We start from the raw sequence: 24,627 nt of genomic DNA, 5'->3' as shown, positions 1-24,627 counted from the left end.
CTAGTTAATCAAGTCCATGTCCATGATTTTACTAGGAATATAAGTCCTAGGACAAATTTTCCTAGGAAAATAAGTCCATATAGGTAGTAAAATTTGTCTGAGACTTATTTTCCTAAGAAAAATTGTCCCAAGACTTGTTTTTCTATTATTTTCCTAAATTTCCTTCTTTTTTTCAATTAAAACAAAGGACATTTCCTTTATAATCTAATTAAAACATGAATAGTGAGTTTCCATTGCTTATAACATTTTCATTTAATAATAAAACACATGGACATTGCATTGTTACCTAGGAATACTAATGACATGGACACGATTTCCTAGAAAAATAGTCTGGGGACATAAATTTTATTTAAAAAATTGATACACAATTCTTTAAAATTATTAAAATATAACATTAATATTCAACTTTTAAAATTAAGGACATGGACATTTTAACCGAGAACTATTTATGACATGGACATGCTTTCCTAGGAAAACTAGTCTGGAGAAAAATTTTATTAAAAATATTGATACATAAAATTAACTTTTTCGTTTTGTCTTTAACAATATTAAAACATCTTCCATTTATATTCACCTTTTAAAATTAAGGGCATGGACATTTTTACCAAGGACGATTTATGAGGAGGACATGATTTCCAAGGAAAATTAGTCTGGGAACATAAATTTTTATCAAAAATATATTAAAAATATAACTTTGCAACTCTTAAACATTACTAAAACATATCATTTAAATTTCCATGGTGTAAATGTAATTGAATTTATTTTAGGATTTTATAGGACGTAATTACCTAGGAAAATTAGTCTGTGGACATATATTACTAACATCGGACTATATAACATACTAGTAAATTCTGTAACCATGGACTTTATATACTAGTTATATTTGTCCGCCCAGACATATTTTACCAGGACAAATTTATCACTTACATGTGTGCCAATGAGACAACTCTCCATCCAAATAACAATTTAAAAAAAAAAGAAAAAGAAAAGAAAACCATTATCGGTCAATCACGGCCTTCAACACGGAGCAAGTTGGCTCACACCGAAGAACAAGCTATAAAGGGCCCCAAAATTACTAACTGTAAAACCATTCAAACGAAACGGGAAAACCAACGGTCGAGTATATAAAAAAAACGAGAAACAAGAAACACGTATATATTACATAAACAAACTACAACTACTGTACATCAGATTATATGTAATTATCAACTAATGTAGAAATCTTGATTTTTAGGGTTTGTTTGAAATGCTCCCTCGTGAGAGGAGACTACCAGAAGAGGAGCTAAAAGAAGCAGAAAAACTGGTTTCCTTACAGGTGAACAACAAGTTAATAAGGGATCACTTAAGCTTGCAGGATAAAACTGGAAAAAAGACATCAGCAACAATTTCAAAAGTCAATGCCAGCAAAAAGTAAGACAACATTGAAAGTATTGTCAGTAAATTAAAGAAGACAGGTAACTGAAGATTCATAATATACAGACATTTATTGTGACATTGTTGCACTAACCCATTTTGTTTAATACTATTTATGTTATAAATGAGAATACATATAAAATTGAGAACACACATACTTCCGATGTAAACATGAGAACGAAAATGCTTTTTCACCTAGCTTCCTTCTTGGTGTTTATGAATACGAATATCTCTGAAAAGCCACAACTAGAACTATTCCATCAGTTTACATATGAGTCCAAGGTGACCAACACAAACTGGCACTTCAACTAGTGTAAATAGTAAACAGCAGCTATTTTATAATTATGAGGTAACCCTTGCAAATGACCTGCTTGTTGACAATCATTCAATGCTGTTTTACCATATGAAATACAGCAGACCACATCTATGTTTTCAACCTATAAATATATCACAAAGATGTCATAGACTAATGATAATTCTGATAATAAGCGGTGATATATCATTAAATCCTGGTCCAGTAAAGAATCCATGTGGCCTATGCCATAGACCAGTTGCTAAAAACCATCGTGCAATATACATGATATACTGTGAATCATGCTACTGCTGGTGGCATATCAAATGTGCGAACATCACCCCAACAGATTATAAGATGTGGGGCAATACTGATGATCCGTGAGTATGTCCAGAGTGCAACTCGTTTCACTTCAGCGACTCCTTTTTCAACAATTCCTATGAGATCAATAGTAATGAGGAAAATTCTTTCTCCTCACTTTCATCATCACTAATATTTACCAAAATGATACATCGATCAGCCAGTGATGAATCACCAAGTGAAAGTGATGTATTTGACCAACTCAGAGAACTTAAAAAGAGACATCCAATGCAATTCACCTGTGCATACTTAAATATAAATAGCCTAAGACATAAATTTTGCTTAATTGAAGACTTGCTATCATCTAGTCTAGTTGAAATGTTATTTATTGCTGAAACTAAAATAGACAGTTCTTTTCCAGATGCTCAGTTTCGTGTAAATGACTATCATTTTTGGAGAGCGGATAGAAACCAGAACGGGGGAGGACTTGTCGCAGATGCTCGATCAGATCTGGTATGTGACATGAAGTGTAATTTAGAATTTAACTCAGTAGAATCAATTTGTGTAGACCTGTATTTGTCAATAATAGAAAATGGCTAATAACAGGGTTATAATAGACCACCATCTATGTCAAATTCAGAATTTAGCAAAGACTTTATAGATACCTTTGACAAAGCTTCAACAAAATATGATAATATTTTAATGTTAGGTGATCTCAATTATGATATGCTTGTAAATGAGAAAATTAATACTTTAAAAGATGCTTGTGATGTTTGTGATTTAACAAATCTGGTTCATGAACCTACATGTCATACTAAGGGGAATAATCCAAGTCTGATAGATGTTGTACTGACAAATAAATCTAGTTTATGTATGAATATAAGAAATTTTAATACTGGTATTAGTGATGTACACAATATGATCAGTGTACAGATAAAGGGTCAAATTTCAAATAAGACCACAGATCGAGTATAAAACTTATAGAAGCTTTAAAAACTTGGATCAAGATAATTTTATTTCAGACTTAGAAAAAATTTAATTTTCTAGAATAATAGATCAAGTTGATATAAATCAGGCATATTCAGATTTTGAAAAGGCTGTGGTAAATGTTTTAGACCAACATGCTCCTTTGAAAAAAAGAAAACAATGTAAACAACCAGCACCATTTATGAACCAGGAGCTACGAAAAGCAGTGTACAAAAAAAGTCAACTGTGCAATAGGTATAACAAACAAAAATCGGGTAATAGCTGGGAACTCTATAGACAACAGAGAAATCTAGTCAATAAAATAAAGAAAAAATCCATTAAAACATATTTTTTCGAACGCTGCATAGGCGGACCAAAAACATCTGATTTCTGGCCTACTATTAAACCTTTTATTACAAACAAAGGTAGCAACTTCACAAAAAATATTCTATGTGATGAAGAAACCATAAAAAGTGACCAAAAGAAAGTAGCAGAACACTTCAATGACTTTTTTATAAATGTGGCTAAAGATATTGGCAACAACACACCTGCTAATAATAACCATCCAAGTGTTAAAAAAATACACGAAAACAAAACTGCCACACAACAACTTGAATTTAGTGCCATCTCAAATGAATTTGTAGATAAACAACTTAAAAAATTAAACATAAAAAAGGCAACAGGAATAGATTGCATATCAGTTAAAGTTCTAAAACTAGCACAACCAGTTATCACAAAACCAATAACTGAATTGATAAACAAGACTATAAAATCAGCCACTTTTCCAGACAAATTAAAAGAGGCACAAGTTGTACCACTGCATAAAAAGAACAATGTACTTGATGTGGGCAACTATAGACCAGTAAGTATACTTCCATCAATTTCAAAATTTTTTGAACGAGCAATTTACAACCAGCTAGTTGAATACTTCAATACACACTTTCATCCATACTTATCTGCTTTTCGACCAAAATATGGATGTCAAACTACTCTACTCAGAATCATCGCAGACTGGAAAACGGCACTTGATCAAAATAAGTTTATTGGCTCAATTCTAATGGATCTATCTAAGGCTTTCGATTGTCTCCCTCACGATCTTCTACTGCTTAAGCTTGAGGCATATGGTCTTTCAACTTCCTCATTAAAACTCATTAAAAATTACTTATCTAACAGGAAACAATGTGTTCGAGTTGGCTCTAGTCTGAGCAATTGGCAAAACATATATAAAGGAGTACCACAAGGTTCTATTCTAGGTCCTATACTGTTTAACATCTTCATTAATGACATATTTCACTTCACCACAAACAGTTCACTTTACAATTATGCTGATGACAACACATTATCTTATGCAAATAGAGATATAAACACCGTTATCTCCACACTTGACAGTTTGGCTCTGATAGAATGGTTTTCTTCCAATCAAATGAAGGCAAACCCTGAAAAATTTCAAGCTTTGGCAATTGGCAAAAAAACAATGGGCAAAAACATTACATTTGATCTAGCAGGTAACAAAATAAAATGTGAAAAAGAGGTCAAACTATTAGGCATCACCATTGACTTTGAACTAAATTTCAACACGCATATCAAACATCTGCAAAAAAGCATCCAGACAACTAAATGTTTTAAAAAGACTTGGCAAATACTTAAACAAACTTGGAAAACTAACAATATATCACTCCTTTATTATGTCAAACTTTAATTTCTGCTCATTGTCCTGGCATTTCTGCAGCGAGGCCAACACTACAAAAATTGAAAAAGTACAAGAAAGAGCACTTAGCTTCATTTACCAGGATCACAATAGCACATATGAAGACTTACTTTTAAAATCAAAAATGCCATCACTTAAAGTAAGACGCCTAAGAACCATGGCAATAGAGGTCTTTAGAACAGTCAATCATGAAAACCCAGTGTACCTCCATGATCTTATAAATATTAAAAAAAACAAAATATTCTTTCAGATACCAAAATTTAGCTGAAATACCTGACGTAAGAACAACAAGGTATGGCTTGAAATCTTTCAGATATTCTGCTGCCAAACTATGGAATGAGTTGCCAAACCACTTTAGAACTGAAACATCTTTTACCCAATTCAAGAGTCTAATAAACTCATGGAATGGCAACTCATGCCATTGCAATGCATGTGCTTAGTTTTATTTATTTTATGTTACAGCTTGAAAATAATAGTGCTGCTTTTTGTGAATGTTTGCTTAGCTTTTTATAATTTGTGAATGCTGTGCTTATTTTTTATGTTTGCTTTTAGTGCTTATTCTTATGCATGTATAGAATATAGTATTTAAATAGTGTAGCCTAAATGTGCATGAAATGTATGTTCTATGTCTTTTATGTTTTAATATTTGTATTGTGTATGTTTGTTATGTAAATGTATGCATTTGTCGGTTATAAAAGCTCAGAGAGCTTATGTTTATTTGTTATGTAACATGCCGACTATAAATAAAGCTTTGAATTGAATTGAATAGAATGGAAATGGGGAATGTGTTAAAGAGACAACAACCCGACCAAATAAAAAACAACAGCAGAGGGTCACCAACAGGTCTTCAATGTAGCGAGAGATTCCCGCACCCGGAGGCGTCCTTCAGCTGGCACCTTAACAAATATATACTAGTCCAGTGATAATGAACGCCATACTAATTTCCAAATTGTACACAAGAAACTAAAATTAAAATAGTACAAGACTAACAAAGGCTAGAGGCTCCTGACTTGGGACAGGCGCAAACATGCGGCGGGGTTAAACATGTTTGTGAGATCTCAACCCTCCCCCTATACCTCTAACCAATGTAGAAAAGTAAACGCATAACAATACGCACATTAAAATTCAGTTCAAGAGAAGTCCGAGTCTGATGTCAGAAGATGTAACCAAAGAAAATAAACAAAATGACAATAATACATAAATAACAACAGACTACTAGCAGTTAACTGACATGCCAGCTCCAGACTTCAATTAAACTGACTGAAAGATTATGATTTCATCAATAGTTATCAAGAACAGATCAAGTGTGAATATGATTTATTAGCTTTTCACTCATGTTTTATCTATTAATGACAATCCACTCAGTATGCATTTTATGTGAAATATGTTGAGTTTAAAATCATGTCTAGTTTGTATTTGAGAAAAAAACAAAAATCAGTAGAAAATAAAAGACAAGTTGTCATTTTAAATAATTATATCTGCTAGGACAGCATTAATTATATTAATCGTGTATTGCTTTTGATAATGATGGAGAATTGACCATTGCACCCCAGTTTATCTATTTTTTGTCTTTGCAGGATCTGTTGTTGAAGTTTTTCATGATTTCAATAACCAAGTACAAGGAGTTTTCTAACAAGATGAGGAAATGCAAAAAATATTTTCTGTTTACTCCTGTACAGAAATTGCTAACAAAAGCATACAAGTTGCACATGAGATGCAAGTAAGAATTGTATGCAAATCAGATTGCTCTCGTGTGCAGTTCAAACCTCGGGTGAGGTAAGCTTTACTGAATTCAGCAAAAAAGTAAATGCAGTCAGATCTACAAATAAGTCGAGCATAACAAAAATTATCAATTGTCTCACTATTGGAGTTATTGCCCTTCTAAGTAAATTTTTCACAATATCTTACTAAAATCTTATTCTTTTAAACTCCTAGGCCAGAATTAAGCAAACTTGGCCAAAGTCATAACTACTCTGGTTATCTCCCATACAGAAATTGCTAACTAAAGCACATGAGATTCAAGTAAGAATTGTATGCAAATCAGTTTGGTAGTTCATACATTGTATGTGCCCACAAAAATCTAACATAATGCTCATATGTGCAATTCAAACCTCATGTGAGCTTTTACCATGTTAGTTTTGTACTTTGAAAGTTTGTCCATTCTTCTAATCATTCACCTTGTAAGAAATAAAACCTGAGAAGACAAGAAACTTATAGCAGAGGACTGCATTTTAAAATATAATATTTATAAAACTTACCATTTTTGCTGCGTATAACAATATCATCTTTGTAATCCACAATGAAATCTAATATTATATCTGAACACATTTGATTTTGATCCACAATAAAATCGAATATATCTGAACACACATTTGATTTTAATCCACAATGAAATCGAATATAGCTGAACACACATTTGATTTTAATCCACAATGAAATCGAATATATCGGAACACACATTTGATTTTAATCCACAATGAAATCGAATATATCTGAACACACATTTAATTTTAATCCAAAATGAATCGAATATATCTGAACACATTTGATTTTAATCCACAATGAAATCTTATATATCTGAACACACATTTGATTTTAATCCACAATGAAATCGAATATAGCTGAACATACATTTGATTTTAATCAACAATGATATCGAATGTATCTGAACACACATTTGATTTTAATCCACAATGACATTGACTATAGCTGAACACACATTTCATTTTAATCCACAATGAAATCGAATATATCTGATCACACATTTGATTTTAATTAACAATGAAATCGAATATAGCTGAACACACATTTGATTTTAATCAACAATGATATCGAATATATCTGAACACACATTTGATTTTAATCCACAATGACATTGACTATAGCTGAACACACATTTGATTTTAATCCACAATGAAATCGAATATATCTGAAAACACATTTGATTTTAATCCACAATGAAATCGAATATAGCTGAACACACATTTGATTTAATCCACAATGAAATCGAATTTATCTGAACACACATTTGATTTTAATCGATCCACAATGAAATCGAATACAGCTGAACACATATTTAATTTTAATCCACAATGAAATCGAATATATCTGAACACGCATTTGATTTTAATACACACTAGTTTGAAGCAACACAAACACTAATAACAGCATCACTTCTTCGTTTTTTTTGCACTAAGAATATACTTCCATTGTCTTCATCCATTTTAAAACACAAAACTCATGTAAAGGTATTTACTGAAAATATTGAGGAGAATAGTCCTTGCGCAGGCTGATATATACATATACCTGGTGTCTTAAGGTGTGTTTGGATATCAACCTATAGGTAACATAGCATTAGGCGTATATCCTATATCTTCATGTTGTTTACCTTCAGCTGCACTTTCTTGTTGTCTATAGTTTAAGATGAGCTACTGTTTAAAGGAGCTAACATCTATGATAGAAAGCTTATTCTTAAAACAATTTTTTACAGAATGGCCTGTTATTGGCTTATTTACTGTTTAAAGGAGCTAACATATAGGATAGAAAGTTTATTCTTAAAACATTATTTTACAGAATGGCCTGTTATTGGCTTATATCCTTTATAGAAATGTTTAATATTAAAAAAGGCCAAAACATTTTTTTAACCTCTACAAAAACAAGAAAAATTTCGAGTAGAACTGTCAAAAACTTAAAATTAACCATGAATGTAGTTTCATAAGGGGGAGCAAGGCAAATTGTGAAATATTTTGGTTTTTTTTGGAAAAAAAAGTTTGTTTCCAGTTTTTGAAGAAAAAAATAATTTGCTTTTGATTCTGAGAAAAAAAAAATGTTTGTTTCACCCTCAGCTGCCACTATATGTAATACTGAAATTGAAAGAAAAAAATTGTTTTCCACTTGTCGCGAAAGAAATTGTCCAGAAAAAAAACCCAGATTGCTCACGTGTGCAGTTTGGTAGTTCATATGTGCCCACAAAAATCTAACATAATGCTCACGTGTGCAAATCAAACCTCAGGTGAGCTTTTATCATCCATGGTAGTTTTATGTTAGTTTTGTACTTTGAAAAGTTTTTCCATTCTTCTAACCATTCAAAACTTACCTACATCATTGCTCATATGAGCTTTTTCAAAATGACATGCCCAGTCATGTACTTCTTGTTAATTCAAATTCAAAGCATCATGGCACTTGAAGGTGGAGATGAAAAATTTTAAGCCATCTTTTGTGCTATTTGAAGTTAATGGCATTGTTGGAATCTGATAAAACCAGTGTGGCTGGGGTTAATTATTTATAAGTTATCATTTCTATTTCATTATGTTAATTTTTGTGTCAGATTTTGAAATATATTACAATTTTAAGTCCTTTATGGGGAATATTATATATGCAGGTTCCTTCAAAATAAGAACTACATGTATATATAGATTATTCCTTCTTAAACTTTCTGAAATACAGCACTTATTTATCAAAGACAATCATTATGTACAAAACTTGCAAGTACCTCAATTAGCTTATATACTGTAATATATATGTTATGTTTTTAGTCATTATCATGATTATATTGTTTAAATAAAACAAAAAGACCAAATAATAGGAAATCAGAATTAACTGACAATAATTAAAGAATAACACTTTTAACATGATGTGTCAATTATTTTATTTTCAATTGAATTATTTAAGATTTTAATTTAAATTTGAAAAATATTCCTATTTTGAAGCAGCCATTTTGTTTTGGTCAACTATAAATATTCACGTGTGCAACATGTGAGCAATCTAATAAAAAAAAAATTTTGCTCACAAAATGCATGTTAAAAACTTCATGTACATTCATGTTAGTTTCTAATGTGAGCATCTTATGTGCAACATGTTATCACATTTTGGTAAGGGCTGTGATATTGTCTTTGTTGATGCCACATACAAACTTAATGACTCCAGGATGCCATTGTATGTCATTATGATAGAAGACAGAGTGAAGTTGCAGCAATTTGCTTACTTAACTCTGAAGAAAAGCCAGTTCTACAGCACCTTATAAAATGCTTTCAAAAGCATAATCCAGACTCCTCGGGGATCAAAGTAGTAATGGCAGATAAAGATATAGTAGAAAGAGATGATTTTAAAGAAGAATTTCCAGATGCCTCTCTGCTCATTTGTAAATTCCATGTATTAAATGGATGTCTACGAGAAAACCATGCAAAATAAAAAAAAAATTATGAAAGGGGTTGTGGAGTTTTCAGCTGATTTTGGGTTGCTAGTAAAGTATTAAGTACATCTAATAGTTCTATGGTTAAAAAATGACAATTTATCTCAAATTATGTGAATACGTATTTTAGTACCAAATTTGCTGGAAAATGTTGTTGAAAATGGACTTTTTGGTGGTTTTTTTTATTGAATAGTTCAAAGAAGTACTATATGACAAAAAAATTTGTTTTGCCTTAAAATTCAGACTTTTTACTAAAATCAAGGACGTATGTTAGTTATACGTCCTTGCTAAAATAAACTGTAATTTGGATCTTGTTTCAACCTTTATTTTTGATTTTTTTTTTTATTGACATATATGTGTTTTTCTAAAATTTGAATTCAGCATGTACTGAAAATGTCCATAAAACCTCAAAAGTCACTCAAATTGAAACAATATTTTGTTAAACGTTATGGTTCACTACAAACTAGTATTCCTTAACGGGATTTTCGTTGCAAATTGATATAAGCTTATTTGAATAAAAGATGAAAAACTGAAAAATATACCTAAACTTATCTCCCTTTGTAAAACTCTTCACAATAAAAGGTAGATTTGGTGTCAATAACAGAAGGAGGGAAATCAACAAATGTGCGGAAGGATAAAAAATAATGGTATTTTTGATGAATATTGTGTAGCCAAAAACTTATTGTTATTGAAAGAGTGTAACAAAGACATAGCAAACCATGTAACAAAGACATTCCCACTGCCACTGGGATAAGTCTGATCCTGATCAGATAGTCTAGACATAACTCATGAGGCTAGACTATCACTATCATGTCTAGGTTTCAGACTCACATTTTGAAATGCATATGCTGCAAACATAGACAGGAGTTGGATTGCAGTAGACAAGAAGACAACATGAGTTGCTGCCATCCTTTCATGACCCTTCCAAATCTAGCAACGGAAATTCCAAAGCAAAAGTTTCAGTTTCAGTTGGTTCTGTTAAGTTTGTTAATTTTTTTTTGGTTAGAAAAGCAATTTGACACCATAAAAAAGACCTACTGTAGAAAAATCACATCAACTCATAAATGTAGGAAGAAAAGCACTGACCATTTGTCTTTGGGGGAAAAAAGGGGGGTATTTACACCATTTTCTTGAAGCAAACAGATTTAATTTTCAATGACTTACATTTATAATGATTTAAAATTTATGTATTGTATTTTATTTTGTATGTATTTTTGTCCGTTTTCTATTTGTAATAATAGTTTTTGAAGGCCTCATGGAAGTTTAACATGTAATTGTTAAATGTGTTACCTTCGTTAAATAAAGAATTTTATTATTATGTCACCCCTTTGAAAAAGGGGGGATATATTGTTATTCTACGAATTTTTTCTTCCACACTTTTTGTCCAGCCGATTTCTCGGAGATGCCTTGACATATATTTATAAAACTGCACCATAATGACAATCCCCATGTGCAAAGTTGCAGTAAGCATGGAATGGTTCAAGATGGCCGCCGTTTCCATGGAAACGGCAAAAATGTAAAAAACCGAAAAATGGTCCAAATTTAATGAAACTTTCAGAACTAATAACTCATCGTTAGAAGGCGTGACATCCATCTTAAGAACTTTTAAAATGGCTACCGTTGTCATGGAAACGGTCCAAACGTGAAAAAAACGAAAATAAATCCTTAATTAATTCATAGAAAATAAACCGCTACAGATACGGCAAAAAAAACCGTAAGTAGAAAACAGCAGTATAAACTGTAGAATTCATTGCCGTTGGAATTTTTAAGATAGCTGCTGTTACCATGGAGATAACGCTAAAAGTGCACATTGGACCCATATGGTAAAAAACGTCAAAGTAACATTTTCGTACAAATTTTAAGCTCATTCCCGTTTAAATGCTATTGTATTGTCATCTGTCTTCGAAATTTTCAAAATGGCCGCCGTTGCCATGGAAACAGCCTAAAAAAAAAAAAAAAAAAAAAAAAAAAAAAAAAAAAAACTCGAAAGTTTGAGACAAAATTCTGTGATGAAGACTATGTGCAAAACATCTTCTAGAATATGCTAGAAGAAAACGAATATATAATTTAACGTGCTTCTTTCTATTCTATACAAAAATCGTGCTCTGAAGAGAAAATCGCCACTGAGAGAGAGAGAGAGAAACATGAAGAGTACACATAATTGACATTTCTGCACTTGCATTAAAGTACACATCCGTTAATCGAACACCTGCAAAAATATACACATTAGCTGAAATCAATCGATAAGCGTGTAATTAAATTGTACAAGATAAAATACTTGTATCGTGTGATACGCGTGATATTGAAGAATAAAATGAACAGTTAGTATGCCGCTCCGTCAATATATACACATGTTGTCTGTCCAAGGTCCCCTCTAAAAAGAATAGTAATGTACTAACTCCACGATAATATACTTCAGTATCACGTGACAGCACCTTTCTTTCTCAAGCGTGTGTCTAATTTAAGATTTTAAAGAGTTCCCCAACTATAAATAGACATCACTCTTAGTCTCCGAGAAGAGAAAAGGGGGGGGGGGGGTCAAAGGCATGTATACTAGACGTGCCATGTGACTTTGATACACTCAAACTGGTTGCTGCTACTGTGACAATGTCAAGAACGGGGTGACATCCTCCGCTATTGCTTGCAATGGCAAATCTAGTTATTTATTATTATTATTATTGAAATAGAAAACATTCAGTAGACAGATATAGGAAGATGTTGTATGAGTGCCAATGAGACAACTATCCATCCAAATAACAATTTATAAAAGTAAACCATTATAGGTCAATGTACTGCCTTCAACACAGAGCCTTGGCTCACACAGAACAACAAGCTATAAACATGATAAAGGACCCCTAAATTATTAGTGAAAAACGCTTTGAACAGGAAAATCAATGGTCTAATCTATATAAAAAAAAAAAGGAGAAACGAGAATCACTTATAAATTACATAAACATACAAAAATTACTGTACATTTAGGCCAACTAAAAAGTATGTGTGTTAACCGCACTACCCTTACCTACCATTATTTTTATCCCCTAGCCTAAAGATTTTTGTGACAGGTTTTGATTAAGCACTGTTAAAGTCACAATATAGCTCCCAAAGAGTTGTGAATTTCCTGTCTTTATTCATTCCTTTACCAGCACTACATGTACATTGTACAATGCGACTATTTTGATACAATATATGGTTCTCAATCCTTATTGTTTTACCAATTTCAAATGTTTTGGCTTGTTTTTAAATTAGTCCATATTAGCTATAGGGTCAAAAGGGTCCAAAGTTAGACTTGATTTCATAAAACAATTGAATAATTGGTGTTCTTTGATATTATGCAAAATTAAACGGTGTATTGTAGTCATATTTTTTTTTAATTTAGGGCCTGTCTTAAAAGCTTTAAATTGGACCACATCAAGGTATAAGGGATCCAGAATTAAACTTCAAGTTAGTTTGATTTTTTTTTAAAGTACTTTTTGGGTTAAAATTACTCATATGTTTAGATTTTTAATATTTGTTGAAGGTTGTACAGGGGCCTTACATTCATTTCACTTTTGTGGATATTTGTCTCATTGGCAATCAATACTCATCTCCCTATTTTTGTAATGTCATAATGTCATAAATACAAGATGAAATCTGCAAACCTAACTTCATTAAAATTAAGTTTGCTGCAGCTTGGAATAAGAAAAAAATCAATTTAGGTCCATTTTTAGCTAGACTAAGTATACTTTATTTAGGATTCTATGTACTGGAATGTCAGAGTTGTGATAATCGAAACACATTTTACACTACATTGCACTAAGACCAAGTTAATAATTACTTTTTAGGAAATTTCGATCATTTAATGGATAACAATTGTTTTCTTATTATTTTTTACAGACATTTGGCGATCCAAAAATAACTGGAGTTCATGAAAGAAGACTGATTGCTGGGACACATTTTTGTTGATAAACATGTTTATGATGCAGAAAAACTTAGATAATATTACGGATACTTGAATAAGGCTCTGATCTGTCTTTGATTTTTCCTGTTGGTATTAAAAAATTGCAAGCTCAAACAAAAATAAATTGAAATGGAACTCATGAATATGCTTTGAAAAAAAGAAAAAAAAATGGCAATGTGAATCTCGCCGAAGTCTTCAAAACAACCAAGTCAACACGCAGTTGCAACACAAATGAGAAGAGAGAGATATTAGCAAGGACATAGAGTGTTCTCACTGTCTCACCATCAGAATGGCTTACTCATCAGCGAATAAGAAGTCTAAAATTACTTCTGTATTAAAAGGTCATCAATATTGAAGACAATCAAGAAGATTACGAATGTACTTGGCCATTTGATAAACATTATAATATTTTCATTTGTCAGAAATTGTTACTTAGATTGACTAACTAGTTTTATTGATTGAATTATTAGTAAATTACCTTTCGTAGTTCCTGTAGTTACATGTAGGTAAATTTTTATCAGAGAGGATGGAAACGATTTAATACTACCCTAAGTTCCATACCTAATGCAACAATTGTCCGTAAAATAACCACAGAAAAAATGGGCATTTTATCTGCCCAACGCTATGCTGCTTTAGAACTAATCCAGAAACTAGTACACAGCAGTTCAGAAGAAGATTACAATGCTAACCTTAAACTCATTGAGACAACTTGTCCCAGGCAGATATTTAACTGGCATAATATACACACTGAATGGGTTTTAGTGCTGACTTATTTTGAAAGATCTCTGACGAACACTACTAACAACAGAATTGAATCGTTCAACCAAAAGTTAAAACAAGTTATAAAGCTGTATTCTGGCCTTGACTTATTTTTTGAAAACTTTATTCCATTGATAGGCACACTAAGAAATGAAAGATACTGTAAAGGTAGTGTAGAGATTCAAAAAGTACCTGTTCACATAAAGGCAATGAATACCACATCTGCAGAATATAAGTATTCACAGCTCTAGACAGGCTACGCTAGTTATTTCGCTATAGATGAGTTAAAGAAGGCTAGAAAAATGGAGACCATTTTTAAAACAACCAACAGTACTAGTCACTTTGATGATGATATGGAACTTAATACAAATTCATGTACATGTAATATTAGAAAGTCGATGGGACTACTATGCAAGCATATTTTTTTTTCTGCAAGGTTGCTAATAAGTATTGATTTATTTGGAACTGAATTATGTGTTAGCAGATGGACTTGTTCTTATTATAGGGAAAATACAAGACTTAGTCCTGAATGGTTTCTCCAAGTAAGACATTTTGTAACAGTTCGAACAAAGTAAGCAATGCATCACAGGTTGTAGATCCAAGAAATACCACATTATAATCAGAGAATCAAAAATATAAGAAGGCTTTCTTTGTTGCTCAGAAATTAGCAGCTGCTTGTTCTGCTGTTGGAATGAAGAAATTTATGTCAAGAATGAAACTGTGGAAAAACAATCACACAGTTGAAGTTGAAAATTCATGTACCCGTAAGTGAACTTAAAAAAAAAGTGTAACAATATAAAAATAAGGAGGTGCATGAATCAATTTACGGATCCTTGGAGATGTGGTTTAATTGCCAATGAATCATTTATGATCAATCCACCAAAGTTCAAATGGAGTAGAAGAAAGATAGAAGAAAAGAAAGGCTAGAAAAGTTCCAGTCGTGTGCATTTTAAAGGAAATAGTTTATAAATATTTGCAGTGAATTAAAAGCTAGGGATACCTTGGAATCTCCAGAACCCTGACACTGTTGTAACCATTATATTTGGCTCTACTTCATCAAAATTGTAATTTAAAACATTTTTTTTTATATTCCAGCATCCACAACAAAAGCAGAGCAGGTGTTTGCTTTGGATATTGATAAGCAAGTACCAGTGTATATTGATGAAGTCAATGCAGTCTTAAATGATAATTAAATAATAAGGTTATTATGATAATAACAAATTAAGAAAAAAATAATTAAAAGCTAAAAGTTCACTTTTATACAATGAACAACCAGATCTTTTAATCAACATTAGTGGCACAGCAACTGATCAACAAAACAAGTAGCATTGAAATTGCTATAATATATTCTTCAATAAATATATTTATTGCATTGGTTGCAATGAATAACATTGATTTTCCAGTAAGATAAAAATTGATAATTTCACATGTGAAATAAAGGTAGTTATTTCACTCACTGATGTCAAACAACAATAGGCATTGTCAAGACGTCGGATCGAAACAAATTGTGAATGCGTAGGAAAAAATGTATTTCCTTACATTTTCTTCATAAATTTCATAAAAGAAAGTTATTTGCCAAAGTAATAAAAAGTATAACTAATCAAAGAATTCAAATGTCGAAAAATATTCAACTCGTGACCGAATAACACTGATAATTAACTAATGCACGAATTAATGTATTGTTTGGTCACTCGTTGAATATTTTTCTCTATTTGAATTCTTCGATTAGTTGTTCTATAAATCAATACAATACAGTAATCTATAAATAAATTATACAAGGACTGTTTATAGGGTTGTAAAAGCCTTGACCATGCACACATTTCTGAGTTTCATACAAAATAAACGTCAGTCAATGCTTTAACACACTAATGAATTTACAAAATAAACATTCAATTCTTACTGAATAATATCTTAATCTCAATTTTTATTTATTTCCAGAGTCCAGTGTAGAAGCAGATAGCTGTTTTATTCTTGAAGGACAGACAATATTTCCTGAAAATGCTAGTGTTCAATGTATTGACATTGTTCTTGAGGAACATACTACTTTTCCTGAAAAAAAACTGGTGTTGAATGTATTGACAGTAAGTACTTTTTAGTTACAAGCACAAGAAATTTTAAACATTTTGATAGGAATTCAGTTCCACTGAATATTGGTATTTCATAGGTTAAATTTAAAGAAAAAGAAGATGTGGCATGATTGCAATAAGACAACATTTACAAGAGACCAAAGTTTGGTTTTGAGGTAGTTTGTGGTCACTTCATCTTAAAACCTAGTACACTAGTTAATTATTGAGTGATTTGTTTCATACAAATACCTAACAAGAGTGTTGAGCAAAATCTTATTGTTTGATAAACAATAGTAATATTTTTCATACAATTAAGTTCTATATTCAATGCATCAAATATATGCAACTTTATTAATTTATATTTTTTTTTACTTTTTCATGAAAGAGGGACGAAACATACCAGAGGAACAGTCATACAAAAAAAAAAAACTGATAATGTAATGGCTAAAAATGAAAAAGACAAACAATAGTACACATGTGTAACAGTAGTTGAAGTTTCCACTGGCTTCGTTTTCCCGTTGTCTACCCAAGTTCTGGGATATTGGACATACTACTAAAACCACGTAAACATAAACTTGTTTATTTTAAAGATATATATATGGACGAGAACCCCAATGTAACAGGAGTGGAAGTTTCCGCTGACTTCGTTTTCCTGTTGTCTACCCTAATTCTGCGATATTGGACAAACTACGTAAAACACGTAAATATAAACAAGATGTTTATTTAAAAGACATGCATTATGATTGAACATACGATTACATACATAAATGAGGGGGAGGACAGGGGGGTACCCTTCTCCCTTCTCCCACCCTCTTCTCCTTTCTCCTACCCCCGTTCTCCTTTCTCCCATTAGAATAAAACATCTCCTTTTGAGATTTTTTTTCTTGAAATATTAGATCATTTTTTAAAAGAAGAGATATTTTATTTCTTCTCCTTTCTCCCAGCCTTCCTCTCCTTTCTCCTACCCCCTTTCTCCTTTCTCCCACCCCCTTTCTCCTTTCTCCTACCCTCTTTCTCCCTGTCTCCCTTACCCCTGTCCTCCCCCTCATAAATTGTAAGGTGGTGGCTAGTCTACTTGTCCTTATAACGTTCCATATTTGAAAGCCAAACGATATGAGCATTTGCTCATTTCATATCCTAAGTGTAGACTGCCCTGAACCTGGTGAGTGACGTCATACTTATAGTTGTTAGGGACAACCAGGGGCGTAGCTAGAACGAAACGATGTGCAAGCAAATACCGCCGAGCGAAGCGAGGCAAAAAAATTTTGGGACCCTTTTATGCAGATTTTTTTTTTCGGTTTTCGGTCATAGGACGATTAAAAGAGGAGCTACATGTAGAAAGGACTTATAAAACAATTTATGAATGAAAACTATTAATTAATCTTCTGAATAGAGTAAATCATGGTAAATTGAATACATAAACAACACATTTTTGTGATACCGAAATTACTCAAAATTGTCCAAAATCTGCTCTTCGGTTCTAGGCAGAAACGAACTTCTCTATTACTTTGTCAATAATAACACTGAACTCCCGATGAATATGCAGTAATGCTAGCGATGATAACCTGTCGTTGTTCATTGTTGATCGTACATTTGTTTTCAACAGACGTAGTACCTTGATATATCTCCACGGTAGCACTCGCGAGGTGTTATAAATCAGCGTACGCGTTCGCCATCGAGCGACCTCCCAATTGAATTCGTCAAAATTACATGCCAGGTCAGTTTCGTATGTCTCAGACAAAGTTGAGATTTCTTCGTTTGTTATATTTCAAACAACACAAGGAAGCAGATACGGTGCAAAGAAGCGATTTAGGAGATAACTGTATTGTATTTTAAGCTCCGACGGCATCAATTGGGGATTTGATGGTCGCAAATTAAGTTTACTGGCGACGCCTTAGCGGAGACAGTAAACAGGTATTTGCGACCATCAAATCCCAAATTGGTGCCGTCGGAGCTTAAAATACAATATTGTTATCTCTATTCTAATGAAACTGACAGAAAACAACGTTAAAACATATATTTAAAATCTGTCATATGCCGTCTGTGCTTGCGCGTACGCCCCATAGCATCACATGTCAATTGATGCCATGTAAGCAAGTGACGTTATCCAATCAAAATGAACGTTACCAACGTTGTTGCATTAAAATTTCTAATAATACCAGACGCGACTCCACTCTCCAGTTTCATTATCATATGGTCTATGAACGTAAAATATAATGAGACTTTCCAATACTGTTTTGGCGTGTTTGCAGGGTGATTGTCTTGTTGTCTGTCGAACACATCGCCTCGATATCTGATAAATCTAATGCCGATTGGTATATTATCTCATTCCAATCATAAACCGTACTCAGTAAAATGTGCTCCGAAACTACATGTCTTAGACTGAGTATAACAAATTCAAATCTTGTAAAAGATACAAGTTACTGTCCGATTTTGTCATGATCTCCAATTAAACTTTTATTTTGAAACCAAATGCCGTTATTTAATGACATTTCATTAATTAAAAAAATTTAAAGTGACAACATATGTGTTTCCTTTCACCATTTAATTAATATTTTTATTTTGCCATATTTTTTTTTGCATGCCGAAACGATGTGCACGCAACTGCGTGTTAGCGTATATGCAGCTACGCGCCTGACAACAAGCCCGGCCAGGACTGAAGTCGGGCACGTGCAAGGAGAATAGTTACATGGCCGGTCTCAGGGGAAAGAGTTACGGAACTATAAGTAATACTAAATTTTACCAATTTCCCCAAATAGATAGAATAAACAAGTAAACAAAGTGACCACCATTACACATGACTCAACATAAAAAACTAAAGAATAGGCAATATGAACCCCACGAAAAACTGGGGGTGATCTCAGGTGCTCTGGAAGGGTAAGCAGATCCTGCTCCACATGTTGCTCATGTTATAACAAATCCGGTAAATAATCTTATTGGGTAGTCACATTCATGAAAGGGAAGGGGATTGTTGTTACGACGTAAAACAGTTATTTCAAAACAGTCAACCAACTGGTGATGGCATATGTAAAATTTACAAAAGAATGATTTTATTTATTATCTATAATTTATAAGTATATTTGGTATTCAGTTTCAGTTCCTACAAACAGTCATAGAGCAAATAGTATAGCTAGTGTATATAATGATGATCTTAGTATAGCTGTTCAACTTTCAGGTGAGGCTCAAAATTAGACATACTGGGACTTCTTGTCTGCATCCTGGCAGAAAAAAAATATTATTTAAGAGGGTGAAATATTTAATAATTCTATTTGTTTAACATATATACTATTTGATCTCAATTTGATCTATGAACTGTTCTGGACAATGCATGATGCTCTATCCAAAAAAAAGGAATAATATTTTGTATTAAACATATAGAAATATTTTTCAGAATTTATTCACACAATAGCTGCAGACCAATCACCTGCTCTTTGTGCTGAAATGGAGATGAAGTGAAGAATTGTTTGGATGAATTGCTACCATCAGCTGAAATGTTATTACTGGTTGACAGTAGAAAGTATATTAAGAATACTTGAAGGTATAAAACTACTATCACTTTTTGATATTTTATGCATGTTCTATTGTCAGAAATTTTGGTACATATTGTTATGTGTAAAAAAAATTCAGAAGTCATTTAAGAACTGTGAACAAACTTTTAGTATATCGATGATATTGATAAAATAATTTGTTTATAATTGCAATGATCAAGATCTTTGATTGAAACTACCCATAAATAGTCATCAATTTTATACTTCATTTGTTATAATGGCTTATTTACTTGAACATTTCATACTTATTATTTGTAGATCAATATTTGAAGCAAATAAAAAGGAAAGAGTTTCCATCCAATGTTTCACAAAAGAAAGGAAAAGGTATTTATAACATGTTGAAAGAGAAATTTTGTCCACAATTTAAACAAAACAATTAATTTTACAATGACTTGAGGCTTTTAAAACAATGGAGAAGCCACAAAAACAACATTAAAATGTATTTGCAGGCCCCTTGAAGGGTTTTTTTTTTTACTATGACAGCCATCTTGCACGCAAAACCCCCATGGGCATTTGAAAAGTTGGCAGGCATGAGGATAATCAATTTTTTCTCTCTGAAATTTCTCCATATACTTCACTAACAAGAGTTATCCATCTTTAGTTCTATATTTAATTGATTTTTGAGTATTTTATTTTTCATAGGCAAAAAAACTTCAAGAAAAAACTGTTCTCCAACCAAAGGTATAAAAAGTGAAGGAAATAATAGAGAAAGGAAAAGGGACATAAGTACCAGATCTTGAAGACAACATTTGTAATGATAAGGATGGCTGTGTATTACTTTCTTTCCTGATGTATTAATGGAAACCATGCAAAGCTTGAGAGGAGAAATTATTGATTTCATTAAAATGTATGACCCCAAAAAAGTTCTGCCTCGAGTAGGAAATCCTATAAATACGGTGTTCAAATACCATGATGGAACTAGAAGTTTGAGTGATGATCAAAGAGACAGTATTACACAGTATTTTATGTACTTTCCAAGAAGTTTGATCATTGTCTCATATAGATAATGCCAGTACTTTCATCCACAGCCTCATTGAGTTTATTATCAAAAGAAAAACAGAAAATGATCTTCATCAGAACAGTATGTATAACATTTGAATAGAGCAAAACACAATTCTCAGATTGAAGGAGTATAATAGGCCGTGTTCACATTGACCTAAACTCGGTGTTGTGTTTGTGTAACTCACACATAAACTAAACATAATTACGTTCTCATTGATAAAACTCAATGTTTACATGTAGTGTAAATCATGTTTTGTCTACATGCAGTCAATAGTCTATGTAGGCCTTGTGTAGGTTAAGTGTACACAAAACTAGGCATTCAGAACTTTAATTTTCCCATGTTTAATTTAAAAAGAAGCGATTTTTATATAAGATTGATACTTATAACACTTATTAATAAAGGTCTTAGAAATATTTGTCTAAACTTGATATATTTATTTGTTATAAATACACTTAACATAGCCTTATAAAACCCTTATCAAGATCTATCAAGACAGACAAGACTCGTCCATCATCATTGCCGAACACATACTTTATTTGTAAAGGTCTTCCCGAATCGACTGGACGTACACACTGACAGAAATATTTGCCACTGGTCTTTACTCAAACAACAATTCACTCATAAATGCATTACTGAAAAAGGGTGAGGCTAATTGTTTGTTTGTGCAGTATCTTAGGTCCGTTAAAATACAGTTAGAAAAGAAAGAAAAAACATAACCCCCTCCTTTTGCTAAATACTCCTTGGAGAAAAAATACCATTTGAAACAAACAGAAAAGACAGAAATGTAGTGATCCTTAACATCGCAATTCTATTTCTTCGTCTGGTCTGTAAGCAAGATGCAGCCTATGTTTTTAATGCCTAATCGAGACATCTTTAAACTACTGCAAATCATCCAGAATGACTTTCTGAAAGGAGCAACCACTTTACTTCAAAAAAAAGGGGGGTGGGGGTTGGGGGGTGTTCTGAGTCAGATTTTTTTCTCGCACAAAAGTTTATATTTATGTATTTTTTCTATGGTACCAATTCAATATTTGACACTATAATGTATGGGCTTCAGAATATTTGTTCATTCTAATCATCTGTATGTTTTTTTTAATCAAATTGTGGTAAAATCACCCCCCTTTTTTTTAAAGTCAAATGGTCGTTCCATAACTGCTAGAAAAATTGTTCGAAAATTTGAATTCTGTTCTACGTAATGAACATTTAAATGACATAGTTTACAAGTGTGAACAAAACTTATGTACAGGTAGCTAATCAAGGTGTATAGATGTGAACAAATTTAATGTGAAACTAGTGTACATTACATTAAACCAAATGTAAACATGTTTACTGTACACTGTAAGTGTTTGGTGTGAACACAGCCTTATTTGAGCACTTTATCATGAATGTATAACTCATTTTGTTCTGCTGGGTGGCAGGCTAAAAATCATTTCTGAAAAAAGTTTATCTCATCCATTTCAAAGTTAAATGTTGTTCATCATTTCTGTTCCATAACATAAAAACCATTCTTCCAGGTGAAAATTTTGATAAGGTCATCGACTCCTGATCGAAATGGAGATTATATATTGATTTTTGTCTATTGTGCTGTTTATGACTTATGATCCTTGCATACTTTTTACAATGACAATAACAAGTGTAACTATTAACTGTTTGGGTTCATTTAAACAGACTTCATTGACCTATAATGGTTTACTTTTATAAATTGTTATATGGATGGAGAGTTGTCTCATTGGCACTAACACCACATCTTCCTATATCCATTCTGGTTAATGTTTTTATTTATGTACTCATATAGTTGGTTTCAAACATTTTTTTTTAATTTTAGATGGAAGCCTTAGTGATTTAAAGATGCCAACAAAACTAAAAAGAAAAGGGAGACCAAAAAGAAGCCAACAGACTTTAATTGGTTAACCAAAAAATGAGGAAAGAACAAACTTGTTCCTTTCTTTAAAGGAACAGTTGATGAAAAAGAAAGAGGTTTGTTTTCTTCACCTATCAATACTAAATTATGTTAGAAATTTGCCAATTGTATTCAAATATCCATTTTTGTTAAATCAAGATACTTTGTTCATAAATAGTTAAAACAGACGTAGAAGACAACAAGCAAAAAGTTAAAATCACAAACAACAAGACATCATGGCTTAATAACACACTAAAAATAAGGAGATGTAGTATGATTGCCAATGAGACAACTATCCACCATTGGTCAAATAAAGTGGATAAAAGCTTTTTGGTTTAATGCTTTGATTATCTTTGAAATGATATTACACTAATTCTTGAACTGAAATAGTTGTTTCAAGATTGTTTACTCTCATTGAACCTCATGTTGCCTTTTGTATACGTATTGTGCATTATGTATAACTTACTTATTTTTTTTCTTCAGAAATTGGTTAGTTAGTGTAGATAGTGTAATGAAGGCATCAGGAGGGACATTACCGGATGAAGAAGATTTGGTTGGATTATCGGAGGACTCATTACCTTACCAATGTTTAGATGATTATGTTGATTTGACAATTGTTCAAAAAAATTTCACTTCATCTGCATGGTTGTATTTATAAATAAACTCATATTACAACAACCTGTTGATGGATAAGTTGAAATCTATTGATGGTAAAAGTAAATTAAATTTTTATAAAGGACTTGAGCCAAATCTATTGATCAAACCTTACCTCTCTAACCCAAACTTTGAATTTAGAAAATCAATTACAAAACTTAGAATCAGTGACCATTCATTATTAATTGAAAAAGGAAGGCATTTTAAAATTCCTCGCGAAGAGAGACTTTGCACAAAATGCAAAGTACTAGATGATGAGAAACATTTCTTAATAAATTGTTCTCATAATTCAAATATTAGATTAACATATTTTAATTGCATTAACAGAGAAAGTAATTCATTTGCTAATCTCACTGACAATGACAAAGTTATATATATACTTAACCCATCAACACCAACACAAGTGAATAAACTAGGATCCTTTATAAAAAAGTCAATGGAACTGAGGACAGGGGATCCTTTAATATTTACCTGAATTTGTGTATATATATTGAGTTACTTAGTTATTGTCTTTATTTGTTTTTGTTGTTGTTATATGTCACAAACTGTATAGTTTATATGGCAATAAAACTTTGAATTTGAATTATCTATAATTGTAAAAGAAAAACAACAAAAGGGTGGATATATTCTTTGTACATACTTTTATGTTTTTATTACTACAGAAAATGATGATGCTGTTGAATGTGACTTTTGTTTGTTATGGTGGCATATGAGTTGTATTAAATTAAAGAGCAAGCCAAAAGTTAAGCATTGGTATTGCAAATCATGCAGGTAAAACTGAACTTATGTGTAAATATGTATTTGTAGTTTTGTTTAACATGTATTAGTTATTATGTATAGTTTTCTCAAATGTTTTGCAATGAGATAAACTCGCTGGGATTAGAACCCAT

General features: G+C 32.0%; 1 long non-coding RNA gene across 3 annotated transcripts; it reads left to right on the top strand.

The window, feature by feature from the left end:
- Positions 1 to 98: 98 nt before the first annotated feature.
- LOC139521938 (uncharacterized) lies at positions 99 to 24,320 on the top strand. 3 transcript variants are annotated; one of them, XR_011664098.1, is made up of 13 exons: positions 99 to 1,410; positions 2,427 to 2,518; positions 4,930 to 4,971; positions 6,257 to 6,455; positions 13,744 to 15,330; positions 15,662 to 15,767; positions 16,505 to 16,647; positions 19,724 to 19,807; positions 20,024 to 20,170; positions 20,439 to 20,504; positions 20,823 to 21,261; positions 23,009 to 23,160; positions 23,567 to 24,320. It is a non-coding gene; the product is annotated as an uncharacterized lncRNA (long non-coding RNA). The 3 variants fall into 3 exon arrangements; XR_011664100.1 differs by lacking the exon at positions 20,823 to 21,261; XR_011664099.1 differs by lacking the exons at positions 99 to 1,410; positions 2,427 to 2,518; positions 4,930 to 4,971; positions 6,257 to 6,455 and adding an exon at positions 10,103 to 10,517.
- The last annotated feature ends 307 nt before the right edge of the window (positions 24,321 to 24,627 follow it).

This window comes from Mytilus edulis, chromosome 4 (assembly GCF_963676685.1).
Source record: "Mytilus edulis chromosome 4, xbMytEdul2.2, whole genome shotgun sequence".
In the NCBI taxonomy this organism is placed as follows: domain Eukaryota; kingdom Metazoa; phylum Mollusca; class Bivalvia; order Mytilida; family Mytilidae; genus Mytilus; species Mytilus edulis.
Note: the sequence above shows the minus strand (reverse complement) of the source record. Positions and strands in the feature narration are given on the sequence as shown.